This window comes from Papio anubis, chromosome 20 (genome assembly GCF_008728515.1).
Source record: "Papio anubis isolate 15944 chromosome 20, Panubis1.0, whole genome shotgun sequence".
In the NCBI taxonomy this organism is placed as follows: Eukaryota; Metazoa; Chordata; class Mammalia; order Primates; family Cercopithecidae; genus Papio; species Papio anubis.
The window spans coordinates 36482612-36495711 of NC_044995.1; the positions used below are offsets into that span (position 1 = coordinate 36482612).

A 13100-nucleotide genomic window follows, 5' to 3' on the forward strand; every position below is an offset into this window, starting at 1 on the left:
TGCTAAGAATGATGGTTTCCAGCTGCATCCATGTCCCTACAAAGGACACAAACTCATCCTTTTTTATGGCTGCATAGTATTCCATGGTGTATATGTGCCACATTTTCTTAATCCAGTCAAGCAATTCTCCTGCCTCCGCCTCCCAAGTAGCTGGGATTACAGGCATGCACCACCATACCTGGCTAATTTTTTTTTTTTTTTTTTGTATTTTTAGTAGAGATGGGGTTTCACCACGTTGGCCAGGCTGGCCTCAATCTCCTGGACTCAAGTAACCCACCCATCTCGGCCTCAAAAGTGCTGGGATTACAGGCGTGAGCCACCGCGCCCTGCCATTATCCAAATTTCATCATAACTGCCTTTAGTTTGCAAGGCTTCTGTGAGGGTGACTAGTAATTAATGCCTTCTGAACACCTACTATGTGCCAAGAACGTCACTTCGGTACGTGATCTTGACCACCTTTTCAGTAGAAATTATTATTCCCATTTTACACATGAAGAAACCAAGGCCTGGGGAGGAAAAGCTATGGCACCAAAGCCACCCAACAGAGCCAGCATTTCAGACCAGATCTGCCTGAGGTCGCTTCTCCTTTCCCAAGACCCCAGAGGGGACCCGGCTTTGTGGCACTCACGTGCATGATGTTCGCGCTGTCATTGAAAATCTTCACATAGGGCTTCAGGATTTTGAAGTGGAAGGCGGGTGTCAGCAGGTGGCGGTGCCATCTCCACTTGTCACCGGCACTAATCAGGAGCCCGTCCCCTAGTAGAGGCAGCCAAGGGCAATGGGCAAGGACAGCACCTTCCCCTGGCCCCAGAAGGTTGTCCCCATCCCCACTCTTCTAGTTACTCACCCAGCCAGAGCTTCAGGGTGCTATAGGCAATCATATCCTTGGGAGCAACAGCAACTGACATGAATAAGGAACATCAGGGGTTATGGAGAGGGGCAGGGGAGGGACTTTGAGTGTAGGGGGAGGCTCCTAGTCAGGGATTTGCACTTCCACCCTCCAGGTCCAGTAAAGCAGGAACAGGGTCAAGGGCAAAGGAAGGAGGGAAGACAGAGGAGGAGAGTGGGGACCAGACCAGGCTGCAGTGGTGCAGTACAATAATGACACAACCCAACATGGTACAGCACACCCCAGCATGCCTTGGCATGGCTCCTACATGATCCAACATGTTCTGCAATACCTGAGCATGGCTCAATGCTCTACAAAATGCCTTTACAGGGACCTAGGACACCCTGGCCGGGCATGGGGGATCACGCCTGTAATCCTAGCACTTTGGGAGGCTGAGGCGGCGAATTGTCTGAGCTCAGGAGCTCAAAACCAGCCTGGGCAACACGGTGAAATCCCATCTCTACTAAAAAGTACAAAAACATTAGCTGGGCGGGGTGACGGGTGCTTATAGTCCCAGCTACTCGGGAGGCTGAGGCAGGAGAATCGCTTGAAGTGGGGAGGCAGAGGTTGCAGTGAGCCAAGATCATTCTACTACACTCCAGCCTGGAAGATAGAGCGAGACGCCATCTCCATTAAAAAAAAAAAAAAAATCTTAGGACGAGGACATCGTGTCTGCCCGGTACTCTCTGACATTTTCTGACACGGACCTGAGATATGTGGCATAGCCTGAGATGCGTTGACATGTTCTGACACGGACACAATATACATGACCTGTCCTGATGTGACATGCTCAGACATGGACGTGGGAGAGTCTAAAATGACTTCCACGTGCACTACAGATGGGCCCCAGATAGGATTTAAATCTGGTCCTGTTAGCGTCCCACGTGTAACCTAGGCTTGATTTAGCCTTCCTCAGTATCCTGCCACACTCCACACTAAGCATTAATGAGTGAGGCCCTGTCTCAAAAAAATTTTAAAAAAGAACTAAGAGGGAGGCCTCGATATGCTATGTGACCTTGAGAAGTCATTGCGCCTCTCTGCACCTCAGTTTTCTTACTCAGGAAATGCCTATCTCACAGGGAGGCTGGTGAATGGATGTCTGGTGAATGGTGGTATCTGCCTGTCCAGCATCCATCCTCCTCATGCCTTCCCCACTCTCAATCCAAGTCGTTGAGAGGACTCTCATCCCCTGCTCCAGGGCTGAGCATATGACCCTAAACCTATGCAATCAAGCTGCAGTGACTGGATAAGAAATTGGTCCTGGCACCCAGGCCAGGTCAATTGAGGGGAATCCTGGAAATTTTCCTGGAATTACATGGAATTTTCCATGGGGGTTGAGCTTCTGGGACTTATCTGTAACAGCATGAGAGTGAAACCATCTGTGAAACCATCACAGAGGAATACAGAGCTAAGAGATGAAGACTAGCATTATGAAGGCCTGGATCCAGCCATGCCTGAAGACCACCCTTCCTGGACTTCACTTTTACTTCCTGACTTTTACTTTACAGTCAATGCATTCTCTTTCTTTGCTTAGACCACACAGGGTTGAGTTTTCTTCACTCACAACTAAAAGAAGCCTCAGCAGCCAGAGCACCAGGGACCTGCCCAGAGTCACCCAGCAGGTTAGTGCAGAGCCATGGTCTCTTTTGGATGCACCCATTTTTCTGCTCAGCATGGCCTGTCCAAGGGTTGGAAGGGCTGGGAGCAGAGGCAGGGAAGAGGCAGCAGCACAGCCTCCTGAGAAAGATACCTGAAGCCTGGAGCACAGGGGCAGCGAACGTTGGGTGGACGAGATGCAGGGCAGGGTGGAAAGGCCCAAGCCACCAGAGTTGGACATCATGGAAGTGGTGGCCCAGATCCTCTATCAGCCTCATGTCCTCCTCATTGCCCTGCATCTGGGGATAGACAAGGCTGACAACAGGCCTGCAGGGGGCCTCAGATGCTACCACTGCCCATTGCACCCCCCTACCCACCACACAACCCCAAACTACTCAGCCCTTTGACCTGAGATATTGGTCTCTGCCTGTCTCTTCCTATGTCTGTGTCTATGTGCTTCTCTGTTCCCTCACTCTCTTCCTCTCTCTGTGTCTTTCTCTAGATAGATATGTAGATGATGGATGGATGCATGGATGGATGGATGGATGGATAGATAGATAGATAGATAGATAGATAGATAGATAGATAGATAGATGGTTGGATGGGCCCACAGATAGGATGGGTGGATGCATGGATGGATCAGTAAGTAGGTGGACAGGGAGTAAGGGATGGAGATAGACAGACAGACAGATAGACAGGCAGACGGACAGACAGACAGATAGATAGATAATAAGATAGTGAGATAGATAATAAGATAGATGGTCGGATGGACCCACAGATAGGATGGGCGGATGCACAGATGGATCAGTAGGTAGGTGGGGAGGGAGGGAGGGAGGAAGATGATAGATAGATAGATAGATAGATAGATAGATAGATAGATAGATAGATAGATTGATTCAATAGACAGATGGACACACAGATAGGATGGATGGATGGTTGGATGGATGGATGGATGGATGGATGGATGGATGGATGGATGGATGGATGGATATATGGGTAGGTAGTTTGGTCAGTCGGTAGATATACAAGCAGATAGATAGAAGATAGATAGACTTGCCGGGTGTGGTGACTAATGCGTGTATTCCCAGCACTTTGGGAGGCCGAGGTGGGTGGATTATGAGGTCATGAGTTCAAGACCATCCTGACCAATATGGTGAAACCCTGTCTCTACTAAAGATACAAAAATTAGCTGGTTGTCGTGGCACGTGCCTGTAATCCCAGCTACTCGGGAGGCTGAGGCATGAGAATCGCTTGAACCCAGGATGTGGAGGTTGCAGTGAGCCAAGATCATGCCACCACACTCCAGCCTGGGCGACAGAGCGAGACTCCATCTTGAAAAAAAAAGTAGATAGATAGATAGATAGATAGATAGATAGATAGATAGATAGATAATAGGATACATGGATGGATGCACAGATAGGAGGGATGGATGGATGGATAGGTAAGTAGGAAGGTAGGTATGTAGGTAGATAGGTAGGTAGGTACTAGGTAGGTATATTAGTAGGTAGGTAGATAACAGGAGAGATGGATGGATAGATGTATGGATGCACAGATAGGATAGATGAATGGATAGGTGGTAGGTAGGTAGGTAGGTAGGTAGATAATAGGATAGACAGATAGATGAGAGAAAGAGAAAGGTAAGTGACCAATCCATACATGATAAATAGGATACATGGATAGAGAGATAAGAGGGACAGGTATAGATGAGAGAGATGTATGAGTGATGGCTACGTAGATGACAGATATGGTCAATGACAGATATAGATATGTGCGTGTATGTGTTTCTTTTACTTTCTGTTTATGTGTCCCTTTTTCTGTCTTTCTCTCCCTCTCCTCTCTCTCTCCTTCACTCTGTCTCTCGCTGTTTCTCTCGCTGTCTCTGTGTGTGCATCTTTTTCCCTATCTCTGTTTCTCCCAAGTCCAACTCTCCATCTCTCTCTCTCCCTGTCTCTCCCCACCAACACTTGACCATTCACCCCACTTGCTGTTTATCCCAAATTTATAATCGCAGTCCATTGAACTTTCTCCCCTGTCCCCCAGTCCCAGCACAGCCTCCTGCCCCTAGCTCTAGGTGGGTACCCCCAGCTTTGCAGCAAGCTAGCAGGGGGCAGATGTAGACACAGCCCTTCTCTCAAGCCTGGCTGCACCACCCCAGACCGGCTCCACATCCCACCCCAAGGATAGCCCTGAATTTCAGTTCATGGGAGAATGTTCTGTCTCATACTCCCATCACTCCCACACCTGTGCCCAGGCTGGAGCCAGCTGGGAAAGACTGAAGGAGATACCCAGAAAGATCCAGAAGGAAGTGGAAGAAAATGGGTAGAAACCAGTCAGGGAACAAGAGCAGAAGTAGCAGGTGAGTGGGAGAGGAGGGACTGGAGAATCAAAAGACACTGTCTTAGTGTGGGCTCTCTAGAAGCAAAACCTGAATTGCAGATACTTCTGCAAGGGGTGCTATAGAAAGGAGCTTTAAAAAAAGGCGGGGCGGGGGTAGAAACCAGGTGGCGCACAGGAAGGAGGCAGGCAGCTGATAATTCCCCTCTCCTGTTCAGACACCCTCCATGGCTCCCCGTTGTCCTCAGAATCAATCTCCTCCTCTCCCTCTTTCCTCTGCCTCTCACCCTGATTGCTCTGGTGGCACCAAGCTCTATCTTGCTGCTCAAAAGCCAGGTGCTTGCTCTCTCACCTCCAAGTCTTCGAGTGGGCCCAACCTCCACACGAAACTATCTTCCTCTTTCTCGTCTTTGCTTAAAAAATTCCGACTCATCGTTCCAGACCCACTTCCAAAAACCCCTCCTCCAGGAAGCCTGCCTGCCTGCCCCAGTGGCAGAAAATCTGATTCCCCTCAAGGGTCCCACAGTCCATCTCTCCTTCAAGCCAGCCCTGACCACAGAGGACGTGGAGTGTCTCAGTCTACTTCTGTGGCCACAAGATTGGGGGTGCCTCCAAGGTAGAAACTCACCTGAGTCTCTCCAAGGATCCCCAGAATGGAAGTTGGCAAATAAGTAAAAGTAATAAAAGATGACGAAGGGCATCCAGAGCCACAGGACCTTGGGTCCTACAGGATCAACACGCAAGCTGGGCAAGAAAGGGCCCTCAGGCTTTGGACACTGCCTCCCGGGTTCAAGCGATTCTCCTGCCTCAGCCTCCAGAGTATCTGAGATTATAGGCACCCATCAGCACACTTGACTAATCTTCGTATTTTTAATAGAGACGGGGTTTCACCACGTGGGCCAGGCTGGTTTCGAACTCCTGACCTCATGTGATCCACCTGCCTCAGCCTCCCAAAATGCTGGGATTACAGGCGTGAACCACTGCACCGGACATCTCATCTTTTTACTTAAACTCCAATGATAAATTTTAAAACCTGAGATCTCATTCTATAAAATCTGTGTCATGTTTTCATGTAGCTTGATGTTTTCATTATTCTTCCATCAGTCTTCACAAGCATAATTATTAATGTTTTCATATCCTGCCAAGTCATTCCACAAATCGTTATTCAGGGTAGATGGTGTCCATTCTACATTCAGGTGATAGAGCAGGGAATAGGGCGGGTGAAATCACTTTTGCTCTCAGGGAACTTGCAGTGGTTCATATGGCTTTACCATAATTAGTTCACTAGTTTTGAAACCATGTTTACTCTTTATCACTAGCATAACAAATGCAATGGAAGTCTCATGTAATTACGTTACATATACCTGATTATCAACTGCATATAGCACCCTCCAAATAAGTTATTTGTATAGTTTGATGTTTTTGATGTATACTGCAAAATTACTTTGAAGAAGAATTTTATAAATATCCACACGCCTATCTGCTTTGTATGAAGGTGCAGCATTACACGCTGAAAGCCTTCTATGTTTTTTTTTAAAGCCTTTATCAATGTAATAGTCAAGAAGTAACATCTCGGCTGGGTGCCGTGGCTCACACCTCTAATCCCAGCACTTTGGGAGGCTGAGGCAGGCGGATCACCTGAGGTTAGGAGTTCGAGACCAGCCTGGCCAACATGGTGAAACCCCATCTCTACTAAAAACACACACAAAAAATGTTTTTTTAATTAGCTGGGTGTGGTGGTACGGGCCTGTAATCCCAATTACCCTGCAGGCTGAGGCAGGAGAATCACTTAAACCCGGGAGGCACTACACTCCAGCCTTGGTGACAGAGCAAAACTCCATCTCGGAAAAATATATATATACACATACAAAATTAGCCAGGCATGGTGGTACATGCCTTTAGTCCCAGCTACTAGGGAGACTGAGGCAGGAGGATCGTTTGAACCCAGGAGGTGGAGGTTGCAGTGAGCCAAGATAACAACACTGCACTCCAGCCTAGGTGACACAATGAGACCTTGTCTCAAAAAAAAAAAAAAAAAAAAAAAAAAAATCTGAAATTGTCTTTATTGATTATGAGATTGCACAGATTTTCTTAAATTCGTCAATAATCTCTGTCTCTATTTATTCAAACTGCCTATGCAAAACTTTTGCCTGTTAGCCAATTGATAGTATCTCTAATGGATTTGTAAGTGTAATTTGTGTGCTTTTGTCTGTAATTTTTATAAACAGTTTCCTTTTAAAAACAGAAAGAGGCCGGGCGCGGTGCCTCAAGCCTGTAATCCCAGTACTTTGGGAGGCCGAGATGGGCGGAACACGAAGGTAAGGAGATCGAGACCATCCTGGCTAACACGGTGAAACCCCGTCTCTACTAAAAAATACAAAAAACTAGCCGGGCGAGGTGGTGGACGCCTGTAGTCCAAGCTACTCGGGAGGCTGAGGCAGGAGAATGGCGTAAACCCAGGAGGCGGAGCTTGCAGTGAGCTGAGATCTGGCCACTGCACTCCAGCCTGGGTGACAGAGCAAGACTCTGTCTCAAAAAAACAGAAAAGAAAAGAGAAAAGAAGGAAAGGAAAGGGAAGGGAAGGGAAGGGGAGGGGAGGGGAGGGGGGGGGAGGGGAGGGGAGGGAAAGGGAAGGGAAGGGGAGAGAAAGGAAAGGAAAAAGGGCAAAGGGGAAAGGAAAAGAAAAGAAAAGTCTGGCCAAGGCTGAGGAGAGAGTGGATGAAAGGACTGGGTGTGGTAACAGGGAGACCACGAAGGAGCCCGTGGGAGGCATCCAGGAGAGAGGTGGCAGGGAATGGAGCCAGGGGAGGCAGGAGGACTCAGAGAAGGAACTGACGGAGGAGAGATTGTGCCAGGCAGCAGCAGCAGATGTGCTGAGGGACAGGATGTGCAGATGAGAGAAAGAGAACATCAGGAGACCCCAAAGGGTGGAGTCTGGGAAACTGAAGGACTAGACCAAGATGGGGAACAGTGTAGGGAGGGGGGCCATGAGTTCAGATTCAAACTAGTTGGAATTGAAGTGTTCCTGAGACCAGCCCCTCCCCAAGAGGAGAGAAGCAATGACCTCCAGCTCACGAGAGAGGTAAACTTAGAGCTCACTTCTGGAGGGAACTGATGGTCAACTTGGAAGCTGGAGCCCTGGATAAGGAGGTGACCTCAGGAGACAGGGAAGAGGGAGGAATGACTAGGACCATGGGGGATCTCCCCGTAGTGAGGAGCCAACAGCAGAGACACGGGGACACACGAAGGTCAGAGGACACCAGGGAAGGGCAACGTCCTGGAACCAAGAAAAAAGGAGGTTCTCAGAAGGACCCAGTGGTCACAAATTCAGAAAGCTGCTGGCAGGTAGATGCATTGGGGCTGGGAGGTGTCCATGGGATATGGGGACTCGGGGATCACGGTCACCTCAAGAGAGCAGGATGGGGTGGAGAGCAGGTGAGGGGCGATCAGAGAAACAAAGGGAGTGAGTGGAGGCAACTCTTTGTCCTTGAGTGGACAGCAGAGCAAGCAGGCTGAAGGTCTGGGTGCAGAATGAGGTGCACAGGAGGTGGGTGGGAGGCAATTTGCATATCACCCATCTGACCTGCTTTGTGACCTTCTCTAATATTGTTGTAGAGAAGAGATAAGAGAACATGGGTGGCCAGACGCCATGGCTCATGCCTGTAATCCCAGCACTTTAGGAGGCTGAGGCAGGTGGATTGCTTGAGCCCAGGAGTTCAAGACCAGCCTGGGCAACGTAGTGAGACCCTGGCTCTATAAAAAATGAAAAATAAAGAGAGAACATGGGCGATTGAGTTCATCCAAGGCAAAGGTCTTCCAAATGTCCAGGAAGGAAAGCCCCATAGGCAAGAAACCAGTCCATGAGCAAATAATAGGAAGTAAGCCGAGGAAGGACTGCAAGAAGCTGCTGGACTGAGGGGTAGAGAAAACCGGAAGTCCCAACAGGATGTAAGATGAGAAGCAGTGGGCCAGGTGCGGTGGTTCATGCCAGCACTTTGGGAGGTCAAGGTAGGCAGACTACTTGAGGTCAAGAGTTTGAGACCAGCCTGGCCAACATGGTGAAACCTCATCTCTACTAAAAATACAACAATTAGCCAGACATAATGGTGGGTGCCTATAATCTCAGCTACTTGGGAGGCTGAGGCAGGAGAATCACGTGAACCTGGGAGGCAGAGATTGCAGTGAACCGAGATCACGCCACTATGCTCCAACCTGGGTGGCACAGTAAGACTCCGTCTCAAAAAAAAAAACACACACACACACAGATAAGAGATAGTGAAGAGAAAAAGCTGGAAGGAGAGAGGGGATTGTGGTCAGAGAAGGCACCACTTGAATCAATGGCATTGGAGTTGGCGCCCTTATGGGTAATGACCAATCCAAGGTACGACTCTGGCAGCAGGGGGCCAGCACAGCATGGAGGAAAGTCCTCGGGGAGGAGGCTAGGGTGAGGGAGGTGAGGAATCTCCTCCCAGGAACTTTGGCTGTTAGGGCAGAGGCCAGAATGATCCCTTCTGAAAGGAAAAATAGTCAACTTTTATCCAAACGGAGCCATGGGGCCCACTGACATATCTTAGGGGTTGGGGGAAACATACGAAAAAAAAAGTGCCTGAGTCAAGACAGGGAGGGAGAAACTAGCCACATCTCTCCACTGGCCCAGCTGTGCCCTGTGGGTGGAGTCGGTGGAAATAGCAAATCCTAAGGGGAGGCAGCAGCCCAGAGAGCAGTAGACATCAGCCTGAGGCCCACAGAGATGGGCGAGGCAGAGGGTGGACTCCGGACTGTTCCCATTGGGAGGCCTCAAGTCTAGTGATAAGGACTGTGGACTGAGCTAAGTGCAGTGGCTCATGCCTGCAATCCCAGCACTTTGGGAGGCCGAGATGGGAGGACTCCTTGAGACCAGGAGTTTGAGACCACTCTGGGCAACATAGTGAGATGCTGTCTCTACAAAAAAATCAAAAAGACTAGCAGGTCCGTTGGTGCACACCTGTAGTCCCAGCTGCTGGGGAGGCTGAGATGGGAGGATAGGTTGAGCCCAGGAGGTCAAGGCTGCAGTGAGGTATGAATGCACCATGGCACTCCAGCCTGGGTGACAGAGCGAGACCTGGCCTCAAAAAAAACCAAAGATTATGGCCAGCCAGGGTGTACCTGCTCTGTGCAGTCCACCCTAGAAGCCCCAAGTAGAACAAGGATGCATTAACGGGGGGAAGAGAGGCAGGAACTTGAGCCACAGCAGGCTTAGGGTGGGGAAGAGAGAGAAAGAAAAAGCCCTGGGGCTGTGGAGTGGACAGAGAGGAGGAATGAATCTGGTTGGGTCAGTGAGGGAAGAGGGGCTCCCCTCGGCCTCCCTCACTCCTCTGATGTCCCAGACCCAAATCCACCCTCAATATCCAGCTCCCTGAGCCCCATTCCTGCCCCTCTACAAGTCCATCCACCCTGAGACCCCAGACCCGTCCTGCTGCCACACTCACTATGCTCAGGTGACCCCAAAACCAGTTCCGTTTGGGAGGCTGCTGGAAACACCGGAGGCGGCGGCAGTTGTCATAGAAGGCGTAGGTCCAGGCCAGGACGCGGGCCAGGAGCCAGGAGGCCCCGACCAGCAGTAGGAGCAGCCACAGGGACGCTGCCACCGACCCGAGGCCCATCCAGGACAGGCTCAGTGTCGGCATCCTGCAGGGCAGACGGGATGGAGGATGAAGTCCTGAGGCCCAGAAAAGAGCCCGGGGAGCTTCGGGGAGATTGGACAGGGGCCGGGGCGGGAGGTGCTAGAGGCAGGGAGAGCTCAGAGATGAGAAAACAAGGGCTGAAAGCAGAGAGGGAGACCCAGCAACAGCCAGGAGAAGAGGTGGAAAGAGAAGACAGTAAAGAAGAGAGAGGGGAGAGAGAAAGAGAGAAGAAGGCTTAGAGTCCCGAAAGGCCCAGCCTGAATCACTACAGGCTGCCAGGGGCTTGGTTTCAGTTACCAGGAACCCATCAGCCCCACCAGGACCAGCTCCCTGGAGCCACCCCAGCCATGGGCAGTGCCGCTCCCTCTCCCAGACCAGGACCCTCCAGCCCCGACAGTTCCAGCCTAGCACCTTCTGTCGGGAGCAGCTTGTCCCACACAACTTCCTCTTCCCTCCTCCTGGGGCTTCTTTGTACTTGGCCCCTCACCTAGGCAAGGCTGGGCTGGGATGGCCAGTCAGGGGTAGCCAATCCCCGTAGGCCATAGGCCTGGCTGCCTCCTCCCTGCCTGGACAGCCGGCCAAAACCTGCAGGCGGTCCCAGCTGGGTGCAAAGAGGAACCAAGTCAGTAGCACAGTTCAGAGTGGGAACGGGATCTTCAGGGATCAGTATCTCCTGCTTGAACCTGGGGCCTAGGAGACTCTGGGACCCCACGTTTACAGCTACCCCTGCCCTGCCAAGGCCACATAAATCATGAGGTTGGGAATTCAGGTGTCAGGCAAGGAGGACCAGGCAGGCCAACTTGGCACCCAAACATCTCCCACACGTGGGCTGGGAGGACGCCATGCACCATTTTTCGGTGCAGAATTAGGAGACTTCGAGAAGGGAGTCTCTGGCGTCTGACTGCACAACCCGGCAGAAGTTCAAGTCCTGCCTCCAGCCAGCCCAGGTCTGGGTTGACACATGACGGCTAGGAGCAGGAACAAAGAACAAAGAATCCAGCCTCGCTGAGGATTACCCAGGTCAGATTCTGGGGATAAAGAGAACTGGAAGAGTAAACCAGGAAACTGTGGTCGGTTTTGTTTGTTTTAATGCAAAGCAGAATTATTTGCATGCACAGCAATGAGGATTAGGAAGCTAGATAAAAAGAAAAGAAGCCTTCAGCAGCAAGTGGAACTCATCAAGACTCTTTTTTTTGTTTTTTTCTTTTTTGACACGTAGTCTCGCTCTGTCTCCCAGGCTGGAGTGCAGTGGCGTGATCTCGGCCCACTGCAAGCTCCGCCTCCCGGGTTCACACCATTCTCCTGCCTCAGCCTCCAGAGTAGCTGGGACTACAGGCGCCCACCACCGCGCCTGGCTAATTTTTTTGTATTTTTAGTAGAGACGGGGTTTCACCGTGTTAGCCAGGATGGTGAACTCCTGACCTCAGGCGATCCACCCGCCTCGTCCTCCCAAAGTGCTGGGATTACAGGCGTGAGTCACCCCGCCCGGCCAAGATTCTTAAGTAGCTGACTCTGGGATCACTATAATGGGAAGAATTATTCAGTGTAGAAGGTGGGGTGGGAGGCATGGGGGGCAAGAGTGAGAGGGGTGGGAGGCATCGGGGGCAAGAGTGGGAGGCATGGGGGGCAAGAAGTGGGTGGACGGAGGGCAGACATGGGAAGACAGAGCCAAGGGACTCTGGGTGGATTCCTCGTTCTGCCCCGTCCTTGCTCTGACTGTGGGCAGTGCTGGGTCTCCGGGACTGGGTCTTCCTATCTGGGAAATGGCATGTTGGCCTTAAAGTGGGCACATCTTGTTCAAATACTGTCCTGAAATCCTGTATTGGGTGTTCTTCGCCCTCAGGCACTAAGATGAGGGTGACAGGGTTTTTGGGGGTTTTTTTGGTGTTTGGGTTTTTTTTTAAGGTTTTTTGTTTGTTTTTGAGGTGGAGGCTCGCTCTGTCGCCAAGGCTAGAGTGCAGTGGCGTGATCTCAGCTCACTGCAAATTCCGCCTCCAGGTTCAAGCTATTCTTCTGCCTCAGCCTCCCAAGTAGCTGGGATTACTGGCACCTGCCATCACGCCTGGCTAATTTTTGTGTTTTTAGTAGAGACAGGGTTTCACCATATTTACCAGGCTGGTGTCCAACTCCTGACTTCATGATCTGCCCGCCTTGGCCTCCCACAGTGTTGGGATTACAGGTGTGGGTCCTCAAGCCCAGTCCCAAGATAGGAGTAAGTCTGAAGGATGGAGCTGCTGAATGAGAAAATCAGGATAGGTATTCCTCCTGTGATTGATCAGATTTTGGGGAGATGCCCAAAATCTCCTTCCCCAACTAAGGGCTACCTACATACCATGTAGCCCTGCCTGATCCAATTCAGGTCCTACAGCACATTGGAGGGCCCTGGAGCTGCCAGCAAGCTGAGATGCACAGATTCTGCTCCTTCTCTACTGGGGTGGCTCCACCTGGTTCACCCCACAGATGAGCCAGGGGCAAGGCCAGGGCCCCTTGGAGTAGGTGGGAGGCAACAGGGTAGGTGCCCAGCTAGGTCTGGGGAGAAGAGGGAGGGGGGAGATTAAAAACAGAGAGGTGCCGAACCTTGCTGCAGCCACACAATGAAGTAATTAAACATTACCGTG

At 50.8% G+C, this 13100-nt stretch overlaps 1 pseudogene; it reads right to left on the bottom strand.

The window, feature by feature from the left end:
• Positions 1-9866: 9866 nt before the first annotated feature.
• LOC110741907 lies at positions 9867-10569 on the bottom strand (annotated as a pseudogene).
• Between the last annotated feature and the right edge of the window lie 2531 nt (positions 10570-13100).